The sequence below is a fragment of the Pelobates fuscus genome, chromosome 3 (assembly GCF_036172605.1).
Source record: "Pelobates fuscus isolate aPelFus1 chromosome 3, aPelFus1.pri, whole genome shotgun sequence".
Taxonomy (NCBI): Eukaryota; Metazoa; Chordata; class Amphibia; order Anura; family Pelobatidae; genus Pelobates; species Pelobates fuscus.
This window is the reverse complement of record NC_086319.1, coordinates 359063694-359091003: the sequence shown is the minus strand read 5'-3', so window position 1 is coordinate 359091003 and position 27310 is coordinate 359063694. Positions and strand designations below refer to the sequence as shown.

At 38.7% G+C, this 27310-nt stretch overlaps 24 non-coding genes across 24 annotated transcripts; all 24 read left to right on the top strand.

Annotated features, from left to right (window-relative positions):
• Positions 1 to 755: 755 nt before the first annotated feature.
• TRNAS-AGA (transfer RNA serine (anticodon AGA)) lies at positions 756 to 837 on the top strand. Its single transcript has one exon. It is a non-coding gene; the product is annotated as a tRNA-Ser (tRNA).
• A 529-nt stretch (positions 838 to 1366) lies between these two features.
• Positions 1367 to 1448, top strand: TRNAS-AGA (transfer RNA serine (anticodon AGA)). Its single transcript has one exon. It is a non-coding gene; the product is annotated as a tRNA-Ser (tRNA).
• A 1140-nt stretch (positions 1449 to 2588) lies between these two features.
• TRNAS-AGA (transfer RNA serine (anticodon AGA)) lies at positions 2589 to 2670 on the top strand. Its single transcript has one exon. It is a non-coding gene; the product is annotated as a tRNA-Ser (tRNA).
• A 2968-nt stretch (positions 2671 to 5638) lies between these two features.
• On the top strand, positions 5639 to 5720 carry TRNAS-AGA (transfer RNA serine (anticodon AGA)). The gene has a single exon. It is a non-coding gene; the product is annotated as a tRNA-Ser (tRNA).
• Positions 5721 to 6648: 928 nt separating this feature from the next.
• On the top strand, positions 6649 to 6730 carry TRNAS-AGA (transfer RNA serine (anticodon AGA)). Its single transcript has one exon. It is a non-coding gene; the product is annotated as a tRNA-Ser (tRNA).
• A 527-nt stretch (positions 6731 to 7257) lies between these two features.
• On the top strand, positions 7258 to 7339 carry TRNAS-AGA (transfer RNA serine (anticodon AGA)). The gene has a single exon. It is a non-coding gene; the product is annotated as a tRNA-Ser (tRNA).
• A 1713-nt stretch (positions 7340 to 9052) lies between these two features.
• TRNAS-AGA (transfer RNA serine (anticodon AGA)) lies at positions 9053 to 9134 on the top strand. Its single transcript has one exon. It is a non-coding gene; the product is annotated as a tRNA-Ser (tRNA).
• Positions 9135 to 10062: 928 nt separating this feature from the next.
• On the top strand, positions 10063 to 10144 carry TRNAS-AGA (transfer RNA serine (anticodon AGA)). The gene has a single exon. It is a non-coding gene; the product is annotated as a tRNA-Ser (tRNA).
• Positions 10145 to 10671: 527 nt separating this feature from the next.
• TRNAS-AGA (transfer RNA serine (anticodon AGA)) lies at positions 10672 to 10753 on the top strand. The gene has a single exon. It is a non-coding gene; the product is annotated as a tRNA-Ser (tRNA).
• A 1104-nt stretch (positions 10754 to 11857) lies between these two features.
• TRNAS-AGA (transfer RNA serine (anticodon AGA)) lies at positions 11858 to 11939 on the top strand. The gene has a single exon. It is a non-coding gene; the product is annotated as a tRNA-Ser (tRNA).
• A 2549-nt stretch (positions 11940 to 14488) lies between these two features.
• Positions 14489 to 14570, top strand: TRNAS-AGA (transfer RNA serine (anticodon AGA)). Its single transcript has one exon. It is a non-coding gene; the product is annotated as a tRNA-Ser (tRNA).
• Positions 14571 to 15711: 1141 nt separating this feature from the next.
• On the top strand, positions 15712 to 15793 carry TRNAS-AGA (transfer RNA serine (anticodon AGA)). The gene has a single exon. It is a non-coding gene; the product is annotated as a tRNA-Ser (tRNA).
• Positions 15794 to 16322: 529 nt separating this feature from the next.
• TRNAS-AGA (transfer RNA serine (anticodon AGA)) lies at positions 16323 to 16404 on the top strand. Its single transcript has one exon. It is a non-coding gene; the product is annotated as a tRNA-Ser (tRNA).
• A 528-nt stretch (positions 16405 to 16932) lies between these two features.
• On the top strand, positions 16933 to 17014 carry TRNAS-AGA (transfer RNA serine (anticodon AGA)). Its single transcript has one exon. It is a non-coding gene; the product is annotated as a tRNA-Ser (tRNA).
• Positions 17015 to 17543: 529 nt separating this feature from the next.
• TRNAS-AGA (transfer RNA serine (anticodon AGA)) lies at positions 17544 to 17625 on the top strand. The gene has a single exon. It is a non-coding gene; the product is annotated as a tRNA-Ser (tRNA).
• Positions 17626 to 18373: 748 nt separating this feature from the next.
• TRNAS-CGA (transfer RNA serine (anticodon CGA)) lies at positions 18374 to 18455 on the top strand. The gene has a single exon. It is a non-coding gene; the product is annotated as a tRNA-Ser (tRNA).
• A 528-nt stretch (positions 18456 to 18983) lies between these two features.
• On the top strand, positions 18984 to 19065 carry TRNAS-AGA (transfer RNA serine (anticodon AGA)). Its single transcript has one exon. It is a non-coding gene; the product is annotated as a tRNA-Ser (tRNA).
• A 745-nt stretch (positions 19066 to 19810) lies between these two features.
• On the top strand, positions 19811 to 19892 carry TRNAS-AGA (transfer RNA serine (anticodon AGA)). Its single transcript has one exon. It is a non-coding gene; the product is annotated as a tRNA-Ser (tRNA).
• A 3474-nt stretch (positions 19893 to 23366) lies between these two features.
• TRNAS-AGA (transfer RNA serine (anticodon AGA)) lies at positions 23367 to 23448 on the top strand. The gene has a single exon. It is a non-coding gene; the product is annotated as a tRNA-Ser (tRNA).
• A 796-nt stretch (positions 23449 to 24244) lies between these two features.
• TRNAS-AGA (transfer RNA serine (anticodon AGA)) lies at positions 24245 to 24326 on the top strand. Its single transcript has one exon. It is a non-coding gene; the product is annotated as a tRNA-Ser (tRNA).
• Positions 24327 to 24856: 530 nt separating this feature from the next.
• Positions 24857 to 24938, top strand: TRNAS-AGA (transfer RNA serine (anticodon AGA)). The gene has a single exon. It is a non-coding gene; the product is annotated as a tRNA-Ser (tRNA).
• Positions 24939 to 25902: 964 nt separating this feature from the next.
• Positions 25903 to 25984, top strand: TRNAS-AGA (transfer RNA serine (anticodon AGA)). Its single transcript has one exon. It is a non-coding gene; the product is annotated as a tRNA-Ser (tRNA).
• Positions 25985 to 26514: 530 nt separating this feature from the next.
• On the top strand, positions 26515 to 26596 carry TRNAS-AGA (transfer RNA serine (anticodon AGA)). The gene has a single exon. It is a non-coding gene; the product is annotated as a tRNA-Ser (tRNA).
• Positions 26597 to 27124: 528 nt separating this feature from the next.
• TRNAS-AGA (transfer RNA serine (anticodon AGA)) lies at positions 27125 to 27206 on the top strand. Its single transcript has one exon. It is a non-coding gene; the product is annotated as a tRNA-Ser (tRNA).
• The last annotated feature ends 104 nt before the right edge of the window (positions 27207 to 27310 follow it).

Below are 27310 nucleotides of genomic sequence, written 5' to 3'. Positions count from 1 at the left end.
GTTAAGGCGTTGGACTAGAAATCCAATAGGGTCTCCCCGCACAGGTTCAAATCCTGTTCACAGCGAGGGAGAGTTCTGTTTTTAAAGTTAAAAATGTGATTATGTTCATGCTTGATGAAATTGCACATTAAGAATCTGCAGAAAGTGATGTTAGTATCTATTTCGAGACAATTCCTAAAAAAGTGCACGCTGAAATAAATGACTTTTTACATCTAAGTTTCTAGTTATAAAGCGGGCATAAACATTCTGATGTGGAGCGCAAGATTAGACTGATAATTATTGACCTTTTCATTCACTTCATTATTGCATTCTAGAGTTGGATAGGTTAGTGTGGGTTAGGTCAGCAGCAAATGAGAAGCTTGGCTCTTGGCTGCTTGAGACCTTCACTTTTTGGGAAAGTGCCTCAACATTTTTTTCACAAAAACTTTTGGGAAAGTGCCTAAAACATTTTTTCACAAAAAGTTCAGGATAAAGCACCCACAGATTCCTTGCATCATTTCTACTAAATTGGGTTGTGTTCCTCAATGAGCATGCATTTACTTCGGAAAAAAAGACACTGCTGGAAAATTGTGACGTTACAATGCACGTTTTTGGGAAAGTGCCTCAACATTTTTTTCACAAAAACTTTTGTTAAAGTACCTAAAACATTTTTTCACAAAAAGTTCAGGATAAAGCACCCACAGATTCCTTGCATCATTTCTGCTAAATTGGGTTTAGCTGCTGGAAAAAAGTGACGTTACCAAAGCTGCAGAAGAGCTGTGATGGCCGAGTGGTTAAGGCGTTGGACTAGAAATCCAATGGGGTCTCCCCGCACAGGTTCAAATCCTGTTCACAGCGAGGGAGATTTCTGTTTTTAAAGTTAAAAATGTGATTATGTTCATGCTTGATGAAATTGCACATTAACAATCTGCGGAAAGTGATGTTAGTATCTATTTCGAGACAAATACTAAAAACGTGCATGCTGAAATAAATGACTTCTTACATCTACGTTTCTAGTTATAAAGCGGGCATAAACATTCTGATGTGGAGCGCAAGATTAGACTGATAATTATTGACATTTTCATTCACTTCATTATTGCATTCTAGAGTTGGATAGGTTAGTGTGGGTTAGGTCAGCAGCAAATGAGAAGCTTGGCTCTTGGCTGCTTGAGACCTTCACTTTTTGGGAAAGTGCCTCAACATTTTTTTCACAAAAACTTTTGGGAAAGTGCCTAAAACATTTTTTCACAAAAAGTTCAGGATAAAGCACCCACAGATTCCTTGCATCATTTCTGCTAAATTGGGTTGTGTTCCTCAATGAGCATGCATTTACTTCGGAAAAAAAGATACTGCTGGAAAAAAGTGACGTTACCAAAGCTGCAGAAGAGCTGTGATGGCCGAGTGGTTAAGGCGTTGGACTAGAAATCCAATGGGGTCTCCCCGCACAGGTTCAAATCCTGTTCACAGTGAGGGAGATTTCTGTTTTTAAAGTTAAAAATGTGATTATGTTCATGCTTGATGAAATTGCACATTAACAATCTGCGGAAAGTGATGTTAGTATCTATTTCGAGACAAATACTAAAAACGTGCATGCTGAAATAAATGACTTCTTACATCTACGTTTCTAGTTATAAAGCGGGCATAAACATTCTGATGTGGAGCACAAGATTAGACTGATAATTATTGACATTTTCATTCACTTCATTATTGCATTCTAGAGTTCGATAGGTTAGTGTGGGTTAGGTCAGCAGCAAATGAGAAGCTTGGCTCTTGGCTGCTTGAGACCTTCACTTTTTGGGAAAGTGCCTCAACATTTTTTTCACAAAAACTTTTGGGAAAGTGCCTAAAACATTTTTTCACAAGAAGTTCAGGATAAAGCACCCACAGATTCCTTGCATAATTTCTACTAAATTGGGTTGTGTTCCTCAATGAGCATGCATTTACTTCAGAAAAAAAGACACTGCTGGAAAAAAGTGACGTTACCAATGCTGCAGAAGAGCTGTGATGGCCGAGTGGTTAAGGCGTTGGACTAGAAATCCATTGGGGTCTACCCGCACAGGTTCAAATCCTGTTCACAGCGAGGGAGATTTCTGTTTTTAAAGTTAAAAATGTGATTATGTTCATGCTTGATGAAATCGCACATTAACAATCTGCGGAAAGTGATGTTAGTATCTATTTCGAGACAAATACTAAAAACGTGCATGCTGAAATAAATGACTTCTTACATCTACGTTTCTAGTTATAAAGCGGGCATAAACATTCTGATGTGGAGCGCAAGATTAGACTGATAATTATTGACATTTTCATTCACTTCATTATTGCATTCTAGAGTTGGATAGGTTAGTGTGGGTTAGGTCAGCAGCAAATGAGAAGCTTGGCTCTTGGCTGCTTGAGACCTTCACTTTTTGGGAAAGTGCCTCAACATTTTTTTCACAAAAACTTTTGGGAAAGTGCCTAAAACATTTTTTCACAAAAAGTTCAGGATAAAGCACCCACAGATTCCTTGCATCATTTCTGCTAAATTGGGTTGTGTTCCTCAATGAGCATGCATTTACTTCGGAAAAAAAGACACTGCTGGAAAAAAGTGACGTTACCAAAGCTGCAGAAGAGCTGTGATGGCCGAGTGGTTAAGGCGTTGGACTAGAAATCCAATGGGGTCTCCCCGCACAGGTTCAAATCCTGTTCACAGCGAGGGAGAGTTCTGTTTTTAAAGTTAAAAATGTGATTATGTTCATGCTTGATGAAATTGCTCATTAAGAATCTGCAGAAAGTGACGTTAGTATCTATTTCGAGACAATTCCTAAAAAAGTGCACGCTGAAATAAATGACTTTTTACATCTAAGTTTCTAGTTATAAAGCGGGCATAAACATTCTGATGTGGAGCGCAAGATTAGACTGATAATTATTGACCTTTTCATTCACTTCATTATTGCATTCTAGAGTTGGATAGGTTAGTGTGGGTTAGGTCAGCAGCAAATGAGAAGCTTGGCTCTTGGCTGCTTGAGACCTTCACTTTTTGGGAAAGTGCCTCAACATTTTTTTCACAAAATCTTTTGGGAAAGTGCCTAAAACATTTTTTCACAAAAAGTTCAGGATAAAGCACCCACAGATTCCTTGCATCATTTCTACTAAATTGGGTTGTGTTCCTTAATGAGCATGCATTTACTTCAGAAAAAAGACACTACTGGAAAAAAGTGACGTTACCAATGCTACAGAAGAGCTGTGATGGCCGAGTGGTTAAGGCGTTGGAATAGAAATCCAATGGGGTCTCCCCGCACAGGTTCAAATCCTGTTCACAGCGAGGGAGATTTCTGTTTTTAAAGTTAGAAATGTGATTATGTTCATGCTTGATGAAATTGCACATTAAGAATCTGCGGAAAGTGATGTTAGTATCTATTTCGAGACAATTCCTAAAAACGTGCACGCTGAAATAAATGACTTTTTGCATCTACGTTTCTAGTTATAAAGCGGGCATAAACATTATGATGTGGAGTGTAAGATTAGACTGATACTTATTGCCCTTTTCATTCACTTCATTATTGCATTCTAGAGTTGGATAGGTTAGTGTGGGTTAGGTCAGCAGCAAATGAGAAGCTTGGCTCTTGGCTGCTTGAGACCTTCACTTTTTGGGAAAGTGCCTCAACATTTTTTTCACAAAAACTTTTGGGAAAGTGCCTTAAACATTTTTTCACAAAAAGTTCAGGATAAAGCACCCACAGATTCCTTGCATCATTTCTACTAAATTGGGTTGTGTTCCTCAATGAGCATGCATTTACTTCAGAAAAAAGACACTGCTGGAAAAAAGTGACGTTACCAATGCAACAGAAGAGCTGTGATGGCCGAGTGGTTAAGGCGTTGAAATAGAAATCCAATGGCGTCTCCCCGCACAGGTTCAAATCCTGTTCGCAGCGAGGGAGATTTCTGTTTTTAAAGTTAAAAATATGATTATTTTCATGCTTGATGAATTTGTACATTAAGAATCTGCGGAAGGTGATGTTAGTATCTATTTCGAGACAATTCCTAAAAACGTGCACGCTGAAATAAATTACTTCTTACATCTACGTTTCTAGTTATAAAGCGGGCATAAACATTATGATGTGGAGTGTAAGATTAGACTGATACTTATTGCCCTTTTCATTCACTTCATTTTTGCATTCTAGAGTTGGATAGGTTAGTGTGGGTTAGGTCAGCAGCAAATGAGAAGCTTGGCTCTTGGCTGCTTGAGGCCTTCACTTTTTGGGAAAGTGCCTCAACATTTTTTTCACAAAATCTTTTGGGAAAGTGCCTAAAACATTTTTTCACAAAAAGTTCAGGATAAAGCACCCACAGATTCCTTGCATCATTTCTACTAAATTGGGTTGTGTTCCTCAATGAGCATGCATTTACTTCAGAAAAAAGACACTACTGGAAAAAAGTGACGTTACCAATGCTACAGAAGAGCTGTGATGGCCGAGTGGTTAAGGCGTTGGAATAGAAATCCAATGGGGTCTCCCCGCACAGGTTCAAATCCTGTTCACAGCGAGGGAGATTCCTGTTTTTAAAGTTAGAAATGTGATTATGTTCATGCTTGATGAAATTGCACATTAAGAATCTGCGGAAAGTGATGTTAGTATCTATTTCGAGACAATTCCTAAAAACGTGCACGCTGAAATAAATGACTTTTTGCATCTACGTTTCTAGTTATAAAGCGGGCATAAACATTATGATGTGGAGTGTAAGATTAGACTGATACTTATTGCCCTTTTCATTCACTTCATTATTGCATTCTAGAGTTGGATAGGTTAGTGTGGGTTAGGTCAGCAGCAAATGAGAAGCTTGGCTCTTGGCTGCTTGAGACCTTCACTTTTTGGGAAAGTGCCTCAACATTTTTTTCACAAAAACTTTTGGGAAAGTGCCTTAAACATTTTTTCACAAAAAGTTCAGGATAAAGCACCCACAGATTCCTTGCATCATTTCTACTAAATTGGGTTGTGTTCCTCAATGAGCATGCATTTACTTCAGAAAAAAGACACTGCTGGAAAAAAGTGACGTTACCAATGCAGCAGAAGAGCTGTGATGGCCGAGTGGTTAAGGCGTTGAAATAGAAATCCAATGGCGTCTCCCCGCACAGGTTCAAATCCTGTTCGCAGCGAGGGAGATTTCTGTTTTTAAAGTTAAAAATATGATTATTTTCATGCTTGATGAATTTGCACATTAAGAATCTGCGGAAGGTGATGTTAGTATCTATTTCGAGACAATTCCTAAAAACGTGCACGCTGAAATAAATTACTTCTTACATCTACGTTTCTAGTTATAAAGCGGGCATAAACATTATGATGTGGAGTGTAAGATTAGACTGATACTTATTGCCCTTTTCATTCACTTCATTTTTGCATTCTAGAGTTGGATAGGTTAGTGTGGGTTAGGTCAGCAGCAAATGAGAAGCTTGGCTCTTGGCTGCTTGAGGCCTTCACTTTTTGGGAAAGTGCCTCAACATTTTTTTCACAAAATCTTTTGGGAAAGTGCCTAAAACATTTTTTCACAAAAAGTTCAGGATAAAGCACCCACAGATTCCTTGCATCATTTCTACTAAATTGGGTTGTGTTCCTCAATGAGCATGCATTTACTTCAGAAAAATAACACTGCTGGAAAAAAGTGACGTTACCAATGCAGCAGAAGAGCTGTGATGGCCGAGTGGTTAAGGCGTTGGACTAGAAATCCAATGGGGTCTCCCCGCACAGGTTAAAATCCTGTTCACAGCGAGGGAGATTCCTGTTTTTAAAGTTAAAAATATGATTATGTTCATGCTTGATGAATTTGCACATTAAGAATCTGCGGAAGGTGATGTTAGTATCTATTTTGAGACAATTCCTAAAAACGTGCACGCTGAAATAAATGACTTCTTACATCTACGTTTCTAGTTATAAAGCGGGCATAAACATTATGATGTGGAGTGTAAGATTAGACTGATACTTATTGCCCTTTTCATTCACTTCATTTTTGCATTCTAGAGTTGGATAGGTTAGTGTGGGTTAGGTCAGCAGCAAATGAGAAGCTTGACGTTACCAATGGAGCAGAAGAGCTGTGATAGCCGAGTGGTTAAGGCGTTGGACTAGAAATCCACTGGGGTCTCCCCGCACAGGTTCAAATCCTGTTCACAGTGAGGGAGATTTCTGTTTTTAAAGTTAGAAATGTGATTATGTTCATGTTTGATGAAATTGCACATTAAGAATCTGCGGAAAGTGATGTTAGTATCTATTTCGAGACAATTCCAAAAATCGTGCATGCTGAAATAAATGACTTTTTACATCTACGTTTCTAGTTATAAAGCGGGCATAAACATTATGATGTGGAGTGTAAGTTTAGACTGATACTTATTGCCCTTTTCATTCACTTCATTATTGCATTCTATAGTTGGATAGGTTAGTGTGGGTTAGGTCAGCAGCAAATGAGAAGCTTGGCTCTTGGCTGCTTGAGACCTTCACTTTTTGGGAAAGTGCCTCAACATATTTTTCACAAAAACTTTTGGGAAAGTGCCTTAAACATTTTTTCACAAAAAGTTCAGGATAAAGCACCCACAGATTCCTTGCATCGTTTCTACTAAATTGGGTTGTGTTCCTCAATGAGCATGCATTTACTTCAGAAAAAAGACACTGCTGGAAAAAAGTGACGTTACCATACAGCAGAAGAGCTGTGATGGCCGAGTGGTTAAGGCGTTGGACTAGAAATCCAATGGGGTCTCCCCGCACAGGTTCAAATCCTGTTCACAGCGAGGGAGATTTCTGTTTTTAAAGTTAGAAATGTGATTATGTTCATGCTTGATGAAATTGCACATTAAGAATCTGCGGAAAGTGATTTTAGTATCTATTTCGAGACAATTCCTAAAAACGTGCACGCTGAAATAAATGACTTTTTACATCTACGTTTCTAGTTATAAAGCGGGCATAAACATTATGATGTGGAGTGTAAGATTAGACTGATACTTATTGCCCTTTTCATTCACTTCATTTTTGCATTCTAGAGTTGGATAGGTTAGTGTGGGTTAGGTCAGCAGCAAATGAGAAGCTTGGCTCTTGGCTGCTTGAGACCTTCACTTTTTGGGAAAGTGCCTCAACATTTTTTTCACAAAAACTTTTGGGAAAGTGCCTTAAACATTTTTTCACAAAAAGTTCAGGATAAAGCACCCACAGATTCCTTGCATCATTTCTACTAAATTGGGTTTTGTTCCTCAATGAGCATGCATTTACTTCAGAAAAAAGACACTGCTGGAAAAAAGTGACGTTACCATACAGCAGAAGAGCTGTGATGGCCGAGTGGTTAAGGCGTTGGACTAGAAATCCAATGGGGTCTCCCCGCACAGGTTCAAATCCTGTTCACAGCGAGGGAGATTTCTGTTTTTAAAGTTAAAAATATGATTATGTTCATGCTTGATGAAATTGCACATTAACAATCTGCGGAAAGTGATGTTAGTATCTATTTCGAGACAATTCCTAAAAATGTGCATGCTGAAGTAAATGACTTCTTACATCTACGTTTCTAGTTATAAAGCGGGCATAAAAATTCTGATGTGGAGCACAAGATTAGACTGATAATTATTGAACTTTTCATTCACTTCATTATTGCATTCTAGAGTTGGATAGGTTAGTGTGGGTTGCTTGAGACCTTCACTTTTTGGGAAAGTGCCTCAACATTTTTTTCACAAAATCTTTTGGGAAAGTGCCTAAAACTTTTTTTCACAAAAAGTTCAGGATAAAGCACCCACAGATTCCTTGCATCATTTCTACTAAATTGGGTTGTGTTCCTCAATGAGCATGCATTTACTTCGGAAAAAAAGACACTGCTGGAAAAAAGTGACGTTACCAGGGCTGCAGAAGAGCTGTGATGGGCGAGTGGTTAAGGCGTTGGACTAGAAATCCAATGGGGTCTCCCCGCACAGGTTCAAATCCTGTTCACAGCGAGGGAGATTTCTGTTTTTAAAGTTAGAAATGTGATTATGTCATGCTTGATGAAATTGCACATTAAGAATCTGCGGAAAGTGATGTTAGTATCTATTTCGAGACAATTCCTAAAAACGTGCACGCTGAAATAAATGACTTTTTGCATCTACGTTTCTAGTTATAAAGCGGGCATAAACATTATGATGTGGAGTGTAAGATTAGACTGATACTTATTGCCCTTTTCATTCACTTCATTATTGCATTCTAGAGTTGGATAGGTTAGTGTGGGTTAGGTCAGCAGCAAATGAGAAGCTTGGCTCTTGGCTGCTTGAGACCTTCACTTTTTGGGAAAGTGCCTCAACATTTTTTTCACAAAAACTTTTGGGAAAGTGCCTTAAACATTTTTTCACAAAAAGTTCAGGATAAAGCACCCACAGATTCCTTGCATCATTTCTACTAAATTGGGTTGTGTTCCTCAATGAGCATGCATTTACTTCAGAAAAAAGACACTGCTGGAAAAAAGTGACGTTACCAATGCAGCAGAAGAGCTGTGATGGCCGAGTGGTTAAGGCGTTGAAATAGAAATCCAATGGCGTCTCCCCGCACAGGTTCAAATCCTGTTCGCAGCGAGGGAGATTTCTGTTTTTAAAGTTAAAAATATGATTATTTTCATGCTTGATGAATTTGCACATTAAGAATCTGCGGAAGGTGATGTTAGTATCTATTTCGAGACAATTCCTAAAAACGTGCACGCTGAAATAAATTACTTCTTACATCTACGTTTCTAGTTATAAAGCGGGCATAAACATTATGATGTGGAGTGTAAGATTAGACTGATACTTATTGCCCTTTTCATTCACTTCATTTTTGCATTCTAGAGTTGGATAGGTTAGTGTGGGTTAGGTCAGCAGCAAATGAGAAGCTTGGCTCTTGGCTGCTTGAGGCCTTCACTTTTTGGGAAAGTGCCTCAACATTTTTTTCACAAAATCTTTTGGGAAAGTGCCTAAAACATTTTTTCACAAAAAGTTCAGGATAAAGCACCCACAGATTCCTTGCATCATTTCTACTAAATTGGGTTGTGTTCCTCAATGAGCATGCATTTACTTCAGAAAAATAACACTGCTGGAAAAAAGTGACGTTACCAATGCAGCAGAAGAGCTGTGATGGCCGAGTGGTTAAGGCGTTGGACTAGAAATCCAATGGGGTCTCCCCGCACAGGTTAAAATCCTGTTCACAGCGAGGGAGATTCCTGTTTTTAAAGTTAAAAATATGATTATGTTCATGCTTGATGAATTTGCACATTAAGAATCTGCGGAAGGTGATGTTAGTATCTATTTTGAGACAATTCCTAAAAACGTGCACGCTGAAATAAATGACTTCTTACATCTACGTTTCTAGTTATAAAGCGGGCATAAACATTATGATGTGGAGTGTAAGATTAGACTGATACTTATTGCCCTTTTCATTCACTTCATTTTTGCATTCTAGAGTTGGATAGGTTAGTGTGGGTTAGGTCAGCAGCAAATGAGAAGCTTGACGTTACCAATGGAGCAGAAGAGCTGTGATAGCCGAGTGGTTAAGGCGTTGGACTAGAAATCCACTGGGGTCTCCCCGCACAGGTTCAAATCCTGTTCACAGTGAGGGAGATTTCTGTTTTTAAAGTTAGAAATGTGATTATGTTCATGTTTGATGAAATTGCACATTAAGAATCTGCGGAAAGTGATGTTAGTATCTATTTCGAGACAATTCCAAAAATCGTGCATGCTGAAATAAATGACTTTTTACATCTACGTTTCTAGTTATAAAGCGGGCATAAACATTATGATGTGGAGTGTAAGTTTAGACTGATACTTATTGCCCTTTTCATTCACTTCATTATTGCATTCTATAGTTGGATAGGTTAGTGTGGGTTAGGTCAGCAGCAAATGAGAAGCTTGGCTCTTGGCTGCTTGAGACCTTCACTTTTTGGGAAAGTGCCTCAACATATTTTTCACAAAAACTTTTGGGAAAGTGCCTTAAACATTTTTTCACAAAAAGTTCAGGATAAAGCACCCACAGATTCCTTGCATCGTTTCTACTAAATTGGGTTGTGTTCCTCAATGAGCATGCATTTACTTCAGAAAAAAGACACTGCTGGAAAAAAGTGACGTTACCATACAGCAGAAGAGCTGTGATGGCCGAGTGGTTAAGGCGTTGGACTAGAAATCCAATGGGGTCTCCCCGCACAGGTTCAAATCCTGTTCACAGCGAGGGAGATTTCTGTTTTTAAAGTTAGAAATGTGATTATGTTCATGCTTGATGAAATTGCACATTAAGAATCTGCGGAAAGTGATTTTAGTATCTATTTCGAGACAATTCCTAAAAACGTGCACGCTGAAATAAATGACTTTTTACATCTACGTTTCTAGTTATAAAGCGGGCATAAACATTATGATGTGGAGTGTAAGATTAGACTGATACTTATTGCCCTTTTCATTCACTTCATTTTTGCATTCTAGAGTTGGATAGGTTAGTGTGGGTTAGGTCAGCAGCAAATGAGAAGCTTGGCTCTTGGCTGCTTGAGACCTTCACTTTTTGGGAAAGTGCCTCAACATTTTTTTCACAAAAACTTTTGGGAAAGTGCCTTAAACATTTTTTCACAAAAAGTTCAGGATAAAGCACCCACAGATTCCTTGCATCATTTCTACTAAATTGGGTTTTGTTCCTCAATGAGCATGCATTTACTTCAGAAAAAAGACACTGCTGGAAAAAAGTGACGTTACCATACAGCAGAAGAGCTGTGATGGCCGAGTGGTTAAGGCGTTGGACTAGAAATCCAATGGGGTCTCCCCGCACAGGTTCAAATCCTGTTCACAGCGAGGGAGATTTCTGTTTTTAAAGTTAAAAATATGATTATGTTCATGCTTGATGAAATTGCACATTAACAATCTGCGGAAAGTGATGTTAGTATCTATTTCGAGACAATTCCTAAAAATGTGCATGCTGAAGTAAATGACTTCTTACATCTACGTTTCTAGTTATAAAGCGGGCATAAAAATTCTGATGTGGAGCACAAGATTAGACTGATAATTATTGAACTTTTCATTCACTTCATTATTGCATTCTAGAGTTGGATAGGTTAGTGTGGGTTGCTTGAGACCTTCACTTTTTGGGAAAGTGCCTCAACATTTTTTTCACAAAATCTTTTGGGAAAGTGCCTAAAACTTTTTTTCACAAAAAGTTCAGGATAAAGCACCCACAGATTCCTTGCATCATTTCTACTAAATTGGGTTGTGTTCCTCAATGAGCATGCATTTACTTCGGAAAAAAAGACACTGCTGGAAAAAAGTGACGTTACCAGGGCTGCAGAAGAGCTGTGATGGGCGAGTGGTTAAGGCGTTGGACTAGAAATCCAATGGGGTCTCCCCGCACAGGTTCAAATCCTGTTCACAGCGAGGGAGATTTCTGTTTTTAAAGTTAGAAATGTGATTATGTCATGCTTGATGAAATTGCACATTAAGAATCTGCGGAAAGTGATGTTAGTATCTATTTCGAGACAATTCCTAAAAACGTGCACGCTGAAATAAATGACTTTTTACATCTATGTTTCTAGTTATAAAGCGGGCATAAACATTATGATGTGGAGTGTAAGATTAGACTGATACTTATTGCCCTTTTCATTCACTTCATTATTGCATTCTAGAGTTGGATAGGTTAGTGTGGGTTAGGTCAGCAGCAAATGAGAAGCTTGGCTCTTGGCTGCTTGAGACCTTCACTTTTTGGGAAAGTGCCTCAACATTTTTTTCACAAAATCTTTTGGGAAAGTGCCTAAAACTTTTTTTCACAAAAAGTTCAGGATAAAGCACCCACAGATTCCTTGCATAATTTCTACTAAATTGGGTTGTGTTCCTCAATGAGCATGCATTTACTTCAGAAAAAAAGACACTGCTGGAAAAAAGTGACGTTACCAATGAAACAGAAGAGCTGTGATGGCCGAGTGGTTAAGGCGTTGGACTAGAAATCCAATGGGGTCTCCCCGCACAGGTTCAAATCCTGTTCACAGCGAGGGAGATTTCTGTTTTTAAAGTTAAAAATATGATTATGTTCATGCTTGATGAAATTGCACATTAACAATCTGCGGAAAGTGATGTTAGTATCTATTTCGAGACAATTCCTAAAAATGTGCATGCTGAAATAAATGACTTCTTACATCTACATTTCTAGTTATAAAGCGGGCATAAAAATTCTGATGTGGAGCACAAGATTAGACTGATAATTATTGAACTTTTCATTCACTTCATTATTGCATTCTAGAGTTGGATAGGTTAGTGTGGGTTAGGTCAGCAGCAAATGAGAAGCTTGGCTCTTGGCTGCTTGAGACCTTCACTTTTTGGGAAAGTGCCTCAACATTTTTTTCACAAAATCTTTTGGGAAAGTGCCTAAAACTTTTTTTCACAAAAAGTTCAGGATAAAGCACCCACAGATTCCTTGCATCATTTCTACTAAATTGGGTTGTGTTCCTCAATGAGCATGCATTTACTTCGGAAAAAAAGACACTGCTGGAAAAAAGTGACATTACCAGGGCTGCAGAAGAGCTGTGATGGGCGAGTGGTTAAGGCGTTGGACTAGAAATCCAATGGGGTCTCCCCGCACAGGTTCAAATCCTGTTCACAGCGAGGGAGATTCCTGTTTTTAAAGTTAGAAATGTGATTATGTTCATACTTGATGGAATTGCACATTAAGAATCTGCGGAAAGTAGGTTAGTGTGGGTTAGGTCAGCAGCAAATGAGAAGCTTGACGTTACCAATGGAGCAGAAGAGCTGTGATAGCCGAGTGGTTAAGGCGTTGGACTAGAAATCCACTGGGGTCTCCCCGCACAGGTTCAAATCCTGTTCACAGTGAGGGAGATTTCTGTTTTTAAAGTTAGAAATGTGATTATGTTCATGTTTGATGAAATTGCACATTAAGAATCTGCGGAAAGTGATGTTAGTATCTATTTCGAGACAATTCCAAAAAACGTGCATGCTGAAATAAATGACTTTTTACATCTACGTTTCTAGTTATAAAGCGGGCATAAACATTATGATGTGGAGTGTAAGTTTAGACTGATACTTATTGCCCTTTTCATTCACTTCATTATTGCATTCTAGAGTTGGATAGGTTAGTGTGGGTTAGGTCAGCAGCAAATGAGAAGCTTGGCTCTTGGCTGCTTGAGACCTTCACTTTTTGGGAAAGTGCCTCAACATATTTTTCACAAAAACTTTTGGGAAAGTGCCTTAAACATTTTTTCACAAAAAGTTCAGGATAAAGCACCCACAGATTCCTTGCATCATTTCTACTAAATTGGGTTTTGTTCCTCAATGAGCATGCATTTACTTCAGAAAAAAGACACTGCTGGAAAAAAGTGACGTTACCATACAGCAGAAGAGCTGTGATGGCCGAGTGGTTAAGGCGTTGGACTAGAAATCCAATGTGGTCTCCCCGCACAGGTTCAAATCCTGTTCACAGCGAGGGAGATTTCTGTTTTTAAAGTTAAAAATATGATTATGTTCATGCTTGATGAAATTGCACATTAACAATCTGCGGAAAGTGATGTTAGTATCTATTTCGAGACAATTCCTAAAAATGTGCATGCTGAAATAAATGACTTCTTACATCTACGTTTCTAGTTATAAAGCGGGCATAAAAATTCTGATGTGGAGCACAAGATTAGACTGATAATTATTGAACTTTTCATTCACTTCATTATTGCATTCTAGAGTTGGATAGGTTAGTGTGGGTTGCTTGAGACCTTCACTTTTTGGGAAAGTGCCTCAACATTTTTTTCACAAAATCTTTTGGGAAAGTGCCTAAAACTTTTTGTCACAAAAAGTTCAGGATAAAGCACCCACAGATTCCTTGCATCATTTCTACTAAATTGGGTTGTGTTCCTCAATGAGCATGCATTTACTTCGGAAAAAAAGACACTGCTGGAAAAAAGTGACGTTACCAGGGCTGCAGAAGAGCTGTGATGGGCGAGTGGTTAAGGCGTTGGACTAGAAATCCAATGGGGTCTCCCCGCACAGGTTCAAATCCTGTTCACAGCGAGGGAGATTTCTGTTTTTAAAGTTAGAAATGTGATTATGTCATGCTTGATGAAATTGCACATTAAGAATCTGCGGAAAGTGATGTTAGTGTCTATTTCGAGACAATTCCTAAAAACGTGCATGCTGAAATAAATGACTTCTTACATCTACCTTTCTAGTTATAAAGCGGGCATAAACATTCTGATGTGGAGCACAAGATTAGACTGATAATTATTGAACTTTTCATTCACTTCATTATTGCATTCTAGAGTTGGATAGGTTAGTGTGGGTTAGGTCAGCAGCAAATGAGAAGCTTGGCTCCTGGCTGCTTGAGACCTTCACTTTTTGGTAAAGTTCCTCAACATTTTTTTCACAAAATCTTTTGGGAAAGTGCCTAAAACATTTTTTCACAAAAAGTTCAGGATAAAGCACCCACAGATTCCTTGCATCATTTCTACTAAATTGGGTTGTGTTCCTCAATGAGAATGCATTTACTTCGGAAAAAAAGACACTGCTGGAAAAAAGTGACGTTACCAAAGCTGCAGAAGAGCTGTGATGGCCGAGTGGTTAAGGCGTTGGACTAGAAATCCAATGGGGTCTCCCCGCACAGGTTCAAATCCTGTTCACAGCGAGGGAGATTTCTGTTTTTAAAGTTAAAAATATGATTATGTTCATGCTTGATGAATTTGCACATTAAGAATCTGCGGAAGGTGATGTTAGTATCTATTTCGAGACAATTCCTAAAAACGTGCACGCTGAAATAAATGACTTCTTACATCTACGTTTCTAGTTATAAAGCGGGCATAAATATTATGATGTGGAGTGTAAGATTAGACTGATACTTATTGCCCTTTTCATTCACTTCATTTTTGCATTCTAGAGTTGGATAGGTTAGTGTGGGTTAGGTCAGCAGCAAATGAGAAGCTTGGCTCTTGGCTGCTTGAGGCCTTCACTTTTTGGGAAAGTGCCTCAACATTTTTTTTCACAAAATCTTTTGGGAAAGTGCCTAAAAGATTTTTTCACAAAAAGTTCAGGATAAAGCACCCACAGATTCCTTGCATCATTTCTACTAAATTGGGTTGTGTTCCTCAATGAGCATGCATTTACTTCAGAAAAAAAGACACTGCTGGAAAAAAGTGACGTTACCAATGCAGCAGAAGAGCTGTGATGGCCGAGTGGTTAAGGCGTTGGAATAGAAATCCCATGGGGTCTCCCTGCACAGGTTCAAATCCTGTTCACAACGAGAAAGATTTCTGTTTTTAAAGTTAGAAATTTGATTATGTTCATGCTTGATGAAATTGCACATTAAGAATCTGCGGAAAGTGATGTTAGTATCTATTTCGAGACAATTCCTAAAAACGTGCACGCTGAAATAAATGACTTTTTGCATCTACGTTTCTAGTTATAAAGCGGGCATAAACATTATGATGTGGAGTGTAAGATTAGACTGATACTTATTGCCCTTTTCATTCACTTCATTATTGCATTCTAGAGTTGGATAGGTTAGTGTGGGTTAGGTCAGCAGCAAATGAGAAGCTTGGCTCTTGGCTGCTTGAGACCTTCACTTTTTGGGAAAGTGCCTCAACATTTTTTTCACAAAAACTTTTGGGAAAGTGCCTTAAACATTTTTTCACAAAAAGTTCAGGATAAAGCACCCACAGATTCCTTGCATCATTTCTACTAAATTGGGTTGTGTTCCTCAATGAGCATGCATTTACTTCGGAAAAAAAGACACTGCTGGAAAAAAGTGACGTTACCAATGCAGCAGAAGAGCTGTGATGGCCGAGTGGTTAAGGCGTTGAACTAGAAATCCAATGGGGTCTCCCCGCACAGGTTCAAATCCTGTTCACAGCGAGGGAGATTTCTGTTTTTAAAGTTAAAAATATGATTATGTTCATGCTTGATGAAATTGCACATTAACAATCTGCGGAAAGTGATGTTAGTATCTATTTCGAGACAATTCCAAAAAACGTGCATGCTGAAATAAATGACTTCTTACATCTACGTTTCTAGTTATAAAGCGGGCATAAACATTCTGATGTGGAGCAAAAGATTAGACTGATAATTATTGAACTTTTCATTCACTTCATTATTGCATTCTAGAGTTGGATAGGTTAGTGTGGGTTAGGTCAGCAGCAAATGAGAAGCTTGGCTATTGGCTGCTTGAGACCTTCACTTTTTGGGAAAGTTCCTCAACATTTTTTTCACAAAATCTTTTGGGAAAGTGCCTAAAACATTTTTTCACAAAAAGTTCAGGATAAAGCACCCACAGATTCCTTGCATCATTTCTACTAAATTGGGTTGTGTTCCTCAATGAGAATGCATTTACTTCGGAAAAAAAGACACTGCTGGAAAAAAGTGACGTTACCAAAGCTGCAGAAGAGCTGTGATGGCCGAGTGGTTAAGGCGTTGGACTAGAATTCCAATGGGGTCTCCCCGCACAGGTTCAAATCCTGTTCACAGCAAGGGAGATTTCTGTTTTTAAAGTTAAAAATATGATTATGTTCATTCTTGATGAATTTGCACATTAAGAATCTGCGGAAGGTGATGTTAGTATCTATTTCGAGACAATTCCTAAAAACGTGCACGCTGAAATAAATGACTTCTTACATCTACGTTTCTAGTTATAAAGCGGGCATAAACATTATGATGTGGAGTGTAAGATTAGACTGATACTTATTGCCCTTTTCATTCACTTCATTTTTTCATTCTAGAGTTGGATAGGTTAGTGTGGGTTACGTCAGCAGCAAATGAGAAGCTTGGCTCTTGGCTGCTTGAGGCCTTCACTTTTTGGGAAAGTGCCTCAACATTTTTTTCACAAAATCTTTAGGGAAAGTGCCTAAAACATTTTTTCACAAAAAGTTCAGGATAAAGCACCCACAGATTCCTTGCATCATTTCTACTAAATTGGGTTGTGTTCCTCAATGAGCATGCATTTACTTCAGAAAAAAGACACTGCTGGAAAAAAGTGACGTTACCAATGCAGCAGAAGAGCTGTGATGGCCGAGTGGTTAAGGCGTTGGACTAGAAATCCAATGGGGTCTCCCCGCACAGGTTCAAATCCTGTTCACAGCGAGGGAGATTTCTGTTTTTAAAGTTAGAAATGTGATTATGTTCATGCTTGATGAAATTGCACATTAAGAATCTGAGGAAAGTGATGTTAGTATCTATTTCGAGACAATTCCAAAAAACGTGCATGCTGAAATAAATGACTTCTTACATCTACGTTTCTAGTTATAAAGCGGGCATAAACATTCTGTTGTGGAGCACAAGATTAGACTGATAATTATTGAACTTTTCATTCACTTCATTATTGCATTCTAGAGTTGGATAGGTTAGTGTGGGTTAGGTCAGCAGCAAATGAGAAGCTTGGCTCTTGGCTGCTTGAGACCTTCACTTTTTGGGAAAGTGCCTCAACATTTTTTTCACAAAATCTTTTGGGAAAGTGCCTAAAACATTTTTTCAAAAAAAGTTCAGGATAAAGCACCCACAGATTCCTTGCATCATTTCTACTAAATTGGGTTGTGTTCCTCAATGAGAATGCATTTACTTCGGAAAAAAAGACACTGCTGGAAAAAAGTGACGTTACCAAAGCTGCAGAAGTGCTGTGATGGCCGAGTGGTTAAGGCGTTGGACTAGAAATCCAATGGGGTTTCCCTGCACAGGTTCAAATCCTGTTCACAGCGAGGGAGATTTCTGTTTTTAAAGTTAAAAATATGATTATGTTCATGCTTGATGAATTTGCACATTAAGAATCTGCGGAAGGTGATGTTAGTATCTATTTTGAGACAATTCCTAAAAACGTGCACGCTGAAATAAATGACTTCTTACATCTACGTTTCTAGTTATAAAGCGGGCATAAACATTACGATGTGGAGTGTAAGATTAGACTGATATTTATTGCCTTTTTCATTCACTTCATTATTGCATTCTAGAGTTGGATAGGTTAGTGTGGGTTAGGTCAGCAGCAAATGAGAAGCTTGGCTCTTGGCTGCTTGAGGCCTTCACTTTTTGGGAAAGTGCCTCAACATTTTTTTCACAAAATCTTTAGGGAAAGTGCCTAAAACATTTTTTCACAAAAAGTTCAGGATAAAGCACCCACAGATTCCTTGCATCATTTCTACTAAATTGGGTTGTGTTCCTCAATGAGCATGCATTTACTTCAGAAAAAAAAGACACTGCTGGAAAAAAGTGACGTTACCAGGGCTGCAGCAGAGCTGTGATTGCCTAGTGGTTAAGGCGTTGGACTCGAAATCCAATGGGGTCTTTAAAAAGTGCCTTAAACATTTTTTCACAAAAAGTTCAGGTTAAAGCACCCACAGATTCCTTGCATAATTTCTACTAAATTGGGTTGTGTTCCTCAATGAGCATGCATTTACTTCAGAAAAAAAAGACACTGCTGGAAAAAAGTGATGTTACCACGAATGCAGAAGAGCTGTGATGGACGAGTGGTTAAGGCGTTGGACTCGAAATCCAATGGGGTCTCCCCGCACAGGTTCAAATCCTGTTCACAGCGAGGGAGATTTCTGTTTTTAAAGTTAAAAATATGATTATGTTCATGCTTGATGAATTTGCACATTAAGAATCTGCGCAAGTTGATGTTAGTATCTATTTCGAGACAATTCCTAAAAACGTGCACGCTGAAATAAATGACTTCTTACATCTACGTTTCTAGTTATAAAGCGGGCATAAACATTATGATGTGGAGTGTAAGATTAGACTGATACTTATTGCCCTTTTCATTCACTTCATTATTGCATTCTAGAGTTGGATAGGTTAGTGTGGGTTAGGTCAGCAGCAAATGAGAAGCTTGGCTCTTGGCTGCTTGAGGCCTTCACTTTTTGGGAAAGTGCCTCAACATTTTTTTCACAAAATCTTTTGGGAAAGTGCCTAAAACATTTTTTCACAAAAAGTTCAGGATAAAGCACCCACAGATTCCTTGCATCATTTCTGCTAAATTGGGTTGTGTTCCTCAATGAGCATGCATTTACTTCAGAAAAAAGACACTGCTGGAAAAAAGTGACGTTACCAATGCAGCAGAAGAGCTGTGATGGCCGAGTGGTTAAGGCGTTGGACTAGAAATCCAATGGGGTCTCCCCGCACAGGTTCAAATCCTGTTCACAGCGAGGGAGATTTCTGTTTTTAAAGTTAGAAATGTGATTATGTTCATGCTTGATGAAATTGCACATTAAGAATCTGAGGAAAGTGATGTTAGTATCTATTTTGAGACAATTCCAAAAAACGTGCACGCTGAAATAAATGACTTCTTACATCTACGTTTCTAGTTATAAAGCGGGCATAAACATTACGATGTGGAGTGTAAGATTAGACTGATACTTATTGCCATTTTCATTCACTTCATTTTGCATTCTAGAGTTGGCTAGGTTAGTGTGGGTTAGGTCAGCAGCAAATGAGAAGCTTGGCTCTTGGCTGCTTGAGGCCTTCACTTTTTGGGAAAGTGCCTCAACATTTTTTTCACAAAATCTTTAGGGAAAGTGCCTAAAACATTTTTTCACAAAAAGTTCAGGATAAAGCACCCACAGATTCCTTGCATCATTTCTACTAAATTGGGTTGTGTTCCTCAATGAGCATGCATTTACTTCGGAAAAAAAGACACTGCTGGAAAAAAGTGACGTTACCAATGCAGCAGAAGAGCTGTGATGGCCGAGTGGTTAAGGCGTTGGACTCGAAATCCAATGGGGTCTTAAAAAAGTGCCTTAAACATTTTTTCACAAAAAGTTCAGGATAAAGCACACACAGATTCCTTGCATAATTTCTACTAAATTGGGTTGTGTTCCTCAATGGGCATGCATTTACTTCAGAAAAAAAGAAACTGCTGGAAAAATGTGACGTTAGCACGGCTGCAGAAGAGCTGTGATGGCCGAGTGGTTAAGGCGTTGGACTAGAAATCCAATGGGGTCTCCCCGCACAGGTTCAAATCCTGTTCACAGCGAGGGAGATTTCTGTTTTTAAAGTTAGAAATGTGATTATGTTCATACTTGATGGAATTGCACATTAAGAATCTGCGGAAAGTGATGTTAGTATCGATTTCGAGACAATTCCTAAAAACGTGCACGCTGAAATAAATGACTTCTTACATCTGACGTTACCAATGCAGCAGAAGAGCTGTGATGGCCGAGTGGTTAAGGCGTTGGAATAGAAATCCCATGGGGTCTCCCCGCACAGGTTCAAATCCTGTTCACAGCGAGGGAGATTTCTGTTTTTAAAGTTAGAAATTTGATTATGTTCATGCTTGATGAAATTGCACATTAAGAATCTGCGGAAAGTGATGTTAGTATCTATTTCGAGACAATTCCTAAAAACGTGCACGCTGAAATAAATGACTTTTTGCATCTACGTTTCTAGTTATAAAGCGGGCATAAACATTATGATGTGGAGTGTAAGATTAGACTGATACTTATTGCCCTTTTCATAGAAACATAGAAACATAGAATGTGACGGCAGATAAGAACCATTCGGCCCATCTAGTCTGCCCAGTTTTCTAAATACTTTCATTAGTCCCTGGCCTTATCTTATAGTTAGGATAGCCTTATGCCTATCCCACGCATGCTTAAACTCCTTTACTGTGTTAACCTCTACCACTTCAGCTGGAAGGCTATTCCATGCATCCACTACCCTCTCAGTAAAGTAATACTTCCTGATATTATTTTTAAACCTTTGTCCCTCTAATTTAAGACTATGTCCTCTTGTTGTGGTAGTTTTTCTTCTTTTAAATATAGTCTCCTCCTTTACTGTGTTGATTCCCTTTATGTATTTAAATGTTTCTATCATATCCCCCCTGTCTCGTCTTTCCTCCATGCTATACATGTTAAGATCCTTTAACCTTTCCTGGTAAGTTTTATCCTGCAATCCATGAACCAGTTTAGTAGCCCTTCTTTGAACTCTCTCTAAGGTATCAATATCCTTCTGAAGATAGGGTCTCCAGTACTGTGTACAGTACTCCAAGTGAGGTCTCACCAGTGTTCTGTACAATGGCATGAGCACTTCCCTCTTTCTACTGCTAATACCTCTCCCTATACAACCAAGCATTCTGCTAGCATTTCCTGCTGCTCTATTACATTGTCTGCCTACCTTTAAGTCCTCAGAAATAATCACCCCTAAATCCCTTTCCTCAGATGTTGAGGTTAGGACTCTATCAAATATTCTGTACTCTGCCCTTGGGTTTTTACGTCCAAGATGCATTATCTTGCACTTATCCACATTAAATGTCAGTTGCCACAACTCTGACCATTTTTCTAGTTTACCTAAATCATTTTCCATTTGGCTTATCCCTCCTGGAACATCAACCCTGTTACATATCTTAGTATCATCCGCAAAAAGACACACCTTACCATCAAGACCTTCTGCAATATCACTAATAAAAATATTAAAGAGAATGGGTCCAAGTACAGATCCCTGAGGTACCCCACTGGTGACAAGCCCAAGCTTCGAATATACTCCATTGACTACAACCCTCTGTTGCCTGTCACTCAGCCACTGCCTTACCCATTCAACAATATTGGAATCCAAACTCAAAGATTGTAGTTTGTTGATAAGCCTTCTATGTGCAACAGTGTCAAAAGCCTTACTGAAATCGAGGTAAGCAATGTCTACTGCACCACCCTGATCTATAATTTTAGTTACCCAATCAAAAAAATCAATAAGATTAGTTTGGCATGATCTCCCTGAAGTAAACCCATGTTGTCTCTGATCTTGAAATCCATGTGTTTTTAGATGTTCAACAATCCTATCCTTTAACATGGTTTCCATCACTTTCCCCACTACTGAAGTTAGGCTTACTGGCCTATAGTTGCCCGACTCCTCCCTATTACCTTTCTTGTGAATGGGCACAACATTTGCTAACTTCCAATCTTCTGGGACTACTCCTGTTATCAATGATTGGTTAAATAAATCTGTTAATGGTTTTGCTAGTACACCACTAAGCTCTTTTAATAGCTTTGGGTGTATTCCATCAGGTCCCATTGACTTATTTGTCTTTACTTTTGACAGTTGAAATAGAACCTCTTCCTCTGTAAACTCACGTGTAATAAATGACTCATTTATCCTTTTTCTTAACTGAGGTCCCTTTCCTTCATTTTCATCTGTAAATACCGAACAAAAATATTCATTGAGGCAGTCAGCTAGACCTTTATCCTCATCTACATACCTTCCTTCTTTTGTTTTTAATCTAACTAATCCTTGTTTTACTTTTCTTTTCTCATTTATGTATCTAAAAAAGGTTTTGTCCCCCTTTTTTACTGACTGTGCTATTTTCTCTTCTGTGTGTGATTTGGAAGCTCTTATAACTTGCTTAGCCTCTTTCTGCCTAATCTTATAGGTCATTCTGTCTTCCTCACTCTGGTTTTTTTTATAATTACTAAATGCTAACTTTTTGTTTTTTACTATTTTGGCTACATCTGTGGAGTACCACAGTGGTTTCTTGAATTTTTTGCTTTTACTGACAAGCCTAATGCAATTTTCTGTTGCGTTCAGTAGTGCAACTTTTAAATAATCCCATTTCTTTTGGACTCCATTTAAATTGCTCCAGTCTGATAATGACTCCTTTACACATATTCTAATTTTGGAAAAGTCTGTTTTTCTAAAGTCTAAAACTTTTGTTTTTGTGTGGTGTGACTCGGTCACTGTTCTTATATTAAACCACACTGACTGATGATCACTGGATCCTAAACTTTCACCTACAGTAATATCTGATACCAAATCTCCATTTGTTAACACTAAATCTAGTATGGCCTCTTTACGAGTTGGCTCCTCAACGACTTGTTTTAGAGACAATCCCAGTAGGGAGTTTAGAATATGTGTGCTCCTGGCACAAGTAGCTATTTTTGTTTTCCAATTTACATCAGGAAGATTAAAGTCACCCATGATGATAACTTCCCCCTTCATTGTCATTTTAGCTATTTCTTCAACTAGTAGATTATCTAACTCTTCAATTTGTCCTGGGGGCCTATAAATCACACCTACACGAGTTACTGTGTGATTACCAAATTCTAACGTAACCCAAACTGACTCTATGTTCGCCTCACTAACCTTTATTAGGCTAGATTTTATGCTATTCTTTACATACAGGGCCACCCCTCCCCCTTTCTTGCCTTCCCTGTCTTTTCTATATAACCTATTGCATTCTAGAGTTGGATAGGTTAGTGTGGGTTAGGTCAGCAGCAAATGAGAACCTTGGCTCTTGGCTGCTTGAGACCTTCACTTTTTGGGAAAGTGCCTCAACATTTTTTTCACAAAAACTTTTGGGAAAGTGCCTTAAACATTTTTTCACAAAAAGTTCAGGATAAAGCACCCACAGATTCCTTGCATCATTTCTACTAAATTGGGTTGTGTTCCTCAATGAGCATGCATTTACTTTGGAAAAAAAGACACTGCTGGAAAAAAGTGACGTTACCAATGCAGCAGAAGAGCTGTGATGGCCGAGTGGTTAAGGCGTTGGACTAGAAATCCAATGGGGTCTCCCCGCACAGGTTCAAATCCTGTTCACAGCGAGGGAGATTTCTGTTTTTAAAGTTAAAAATATGATTATGTTCATGCTTGATGAAATTGCACATTAACAATCTGCGGAAAGTGATGTTAGTATCTATTTCGAGACAATTCCAAAAAACGTGCATGCTGAAATAAATGACTTCTTACATCTACGTTTCTAGTTATAAAGCGGGCATAAACATTCTGATGTGGAGCAAAAGATTAGACTGATAATTATTGAACTTTTCATTCACTTCATTATTGCATTCTAGAGTTGGATAGGTTAGTGTGGGTTAGGTCAGCAGCAAATGAGAAGCTTGGCTATTGGCTGCTTGAGACCTTCACTTTTTGGGAAAGTTCCTCAACATTTTTTTCACAAAATCTTTTGGGAAAGTGCCTAAAACATTTTTTCACAAAAAGTTCAGGATAAAGCACCCACAGATTCCTTGCATCATTTCTACTAAATTGGGTTGTGTTCCTCAATGAGAATGCATTTACTTCGGAAAAAAAGACACTGCTGGAAAAAAGTGACGTTACCAAAGCTGCAGAAGAGCTGTTTTGGCCGAGTGGTTAAGGCGTTGGACTAGAATTCCAATGGGGTCTCCCCGCACAGGTTCAAATCCTGTTCACAGCAAGGGAGATTTCTGTTTTTAAAGTTAAAAATATGATTATGTTTTTCACAAAAAGTTCAGGATAAAGCACCCACAGATTCCTTGCATCATTTCTACTAAATTGGGTTGTGTTCCTCAATGAGCATGCATTTACTTCAGAAAAAAAGACACTGCTGGAAAAAAGTGACGTTACCAATGCAGCAGAAGAGCTGTGATGGCCGAGTGGTTAAGGCGTTGGACTAGAAATCCAATGGGGTCTCCCCGCACAGGTTCAAATCCTGTTCACAGCGAGGGAGATTTCTGTTTTTAAAGTTAGAAATGTGATTATGTTCATGCTTGATGAAATTGCACATTAAGAATCTGAGGAAAGTGATGTTAGTATCTATTTCGAGACAATTCCAAAAAACGTGCATGCTGAAATAAATGACTTCTTACATCTACGTTTCTAGTTATAAAGCGGGCATAAACATTCTGTTGTGGAGCACAAGATTAGACTGATAATTATTGAACTTTTCATTCACTTCATTATTGCATTCTAGAGTTGGATAGGTTAGTGTGGGTTAGGTCAGCAGCAAATGAGAAGCTTGGCTCTTGGCTGCTTGAGACCTTCAATTTTTGTGAAAGTGACTCAACATTTTTTTCACAAAAACTTTTGGGAAAGTGCCTTAAACATGTTTTTCACAAAAAGTTCAGGATAAAGTACCCACAGATTCCTTGCATCATTTCTACTAAATTGGGTTTTGTTCCTCAATGGGCATGCATTTACTTCAGAAAAAAAGACACTTCTGGAAAAATGTGACGTTACCAGGGCTGCAGAAGAGCTGTGATGGCCGAGTGGTTAAGGCGTTGGACTAGAAATCCAATGGGGTCTCCCCGCACAGGTTCAAATCCTGTTCACAGCGAGGGAGATTTCTGTTTTTAAAGTTAGAAATGTGATTATGTTCATACTTGATGGAATTGCACATTAAGAATCTGCGGAAAGTGATGTTAGTATCTATTTCGAGACAATTCCTAAAAATGTGCACGCTGAAATAAATGACTTTTTACATCTACGTTTCTAGTTATAAAGCGGGCATAAACATTATGATGTGGAGTGTAAGATTAGACTGATACTTATTGGCCTTTTCATTCACTTCATTATTGCATTCTAGAGTTGGATAGGTTAGTGTGGGTTAGGACAGCAGCAAATGAGAAGCTTGGCTCTTGGCTGCTTGAGACCTTCACTTTTTGGGAAAGTGCCTCAACATTTTTTTCACAAAATCTTTTGGGAAAGTGCCTAAAACATTTTTTCACAAAAAGTTCAGGATAAAGCACCCACAGATTCCTTGCATAATTTCTACTAAATTGGGTTGTGTTCCTCAATGAGCATGCATTTACTTCAGAAAAAAAAGACACTGCTGGAAAAAAGTGACGTTACCAGGGCTGCAGCAGAGCTGTGATGGCCGAGTGGTTAAGGCGTTGGACTCGAAATCCAATGGGGTCTTAAAAAAGTGCCTTAAACATTTTTTCACAAAAAGTTCAGGATAAAGCACCCACAGATTCCTTGCATCATTTCTACTAAATTGGGTTGTGTTCCTCAATGAGCATGCATTTACTTCAGAAAAAAATACACTGCTGGAAAAATGTGACGTTACCAGGGCTGCAGAAGAGCTGTGATGGCCGAGTGGTTAAGGCGTTGTACTCGAAATCCAATGGGGTCTTAAAAAAGTGCCTTAAACATTTTTTCACAAAAAGTTCAGGATAAAGCACCCACAGATTCCTTGCATCATTTCTACTAAATTGGGTTGTGTTCCTCAATGAGCATGCATTTACTTCAGAAAAAAAGACACTGCTGGAAAAAAGTGACGTTACCAGGGCTGTAGAAGAGCTGTGATGGCCGAGTGGTTAAGGCGTTGGACTAGAAATCCAATGGGGTCTCCCCGCACAGGTTCAAATCCTGTTCACAGCGAGGGAGATTTCTGTTTTTAAAGTTAGAAATGTGATTATGTTCATACTTGATGGAATTGCACATTAAGAATCTGCGGAAAGTGATGTTAGTATCTATTTCGAGACAATTCCTAAAAATGTGCACGCTGAAATAAATGACTTTTTACATCTACGTTTCTAGTTATAAAGCGGGCATAAACATTATGATGTGGAGTGTAAGATTAGACTGATACTTATTGCCTTTTTCATTCACTTCATTATTGCATTCTAGAGTTGGATAGGTTAGTGTGTGTTAGGTCAGCAGCAAATGAGAAGCTTGGCTATTGGCTGCTTGAGACCTTCAATTTTTGGGAAAGTGACTCAACATTTTTTTCACAAAAACTTTTGGGAAAGTGCCTTAAACAAGTTTTTCACAAAAAGTTCAGGATAAAGTACCCACAGATTCCTTGCATCATTTCTACTAAATTGGGTTGTGTTCCTCAATGAGCATGCATTTACTTCAGAAAAAAAGACACTGCTGGAAAAAAGTGACGTTACCAATGCAGCAGAAGAGCTGTGATGGCCGAGTGGTTAAGGCGTTGGACTAGAAATCCAATGGGGTCTCCCCGCACAGGTTCAAATCCTGTTCACAGCGAGGGAGCTTTATGTTTTTAAAGTTAGAAATGTGATTATGTTCATGCTTGATGAAATTGCACATTAAGAATCTGCGGAAAGTGATGTTAGTTTCTATTTCGAGACAATTCCTTAAAACGTGCACGCTGAAATAAATGACTTTTTACATCTACGTTTCTAGTTATAAAGCGGGCATAAACATTATGATGTGGAGTGTAAGATTAGACTGATACTTATTGCCCTTTTCATTCACTTCATTATTGCATTCTAGAGTTGGATAGGTTAGTGTGGGTTAGGTCAGCAGCAAATGAGAAGCTTGGCTCTTGGCTGCTTGAGACCTTCACTTTTTGGGAAAGTTCCTCAACATTTTTTTCACAAAATCTTTGGGGAAAGTGCCTAAAACATTTTTTCACAAAAAAATCAGGATAAAGCACCCACAGATTCCTTGCATCATTTCTACTAAATTGGGTTTTGTTCCTCAATAAGCATGCATTTACTTCAGAAAAAAGACACTGCTGGAAAAAAGTGACGTTACCAATGCAGCAGAAGAGCTGTGATGGCCGAGTGGTTAAGGCGTTGGACTAGAAATCCAATGGGGTCTCCCCGCACAGGTTCAAATCCTGTTCACAGCGAGGGAGATTTCTGTTTTTAAAGTTAGAAATGTGATTATGTTCATGCTTGATGAAATTGCACATTAAGAATCTGCGGAAAGTGATGTTAGTATCTATTTCGAGAC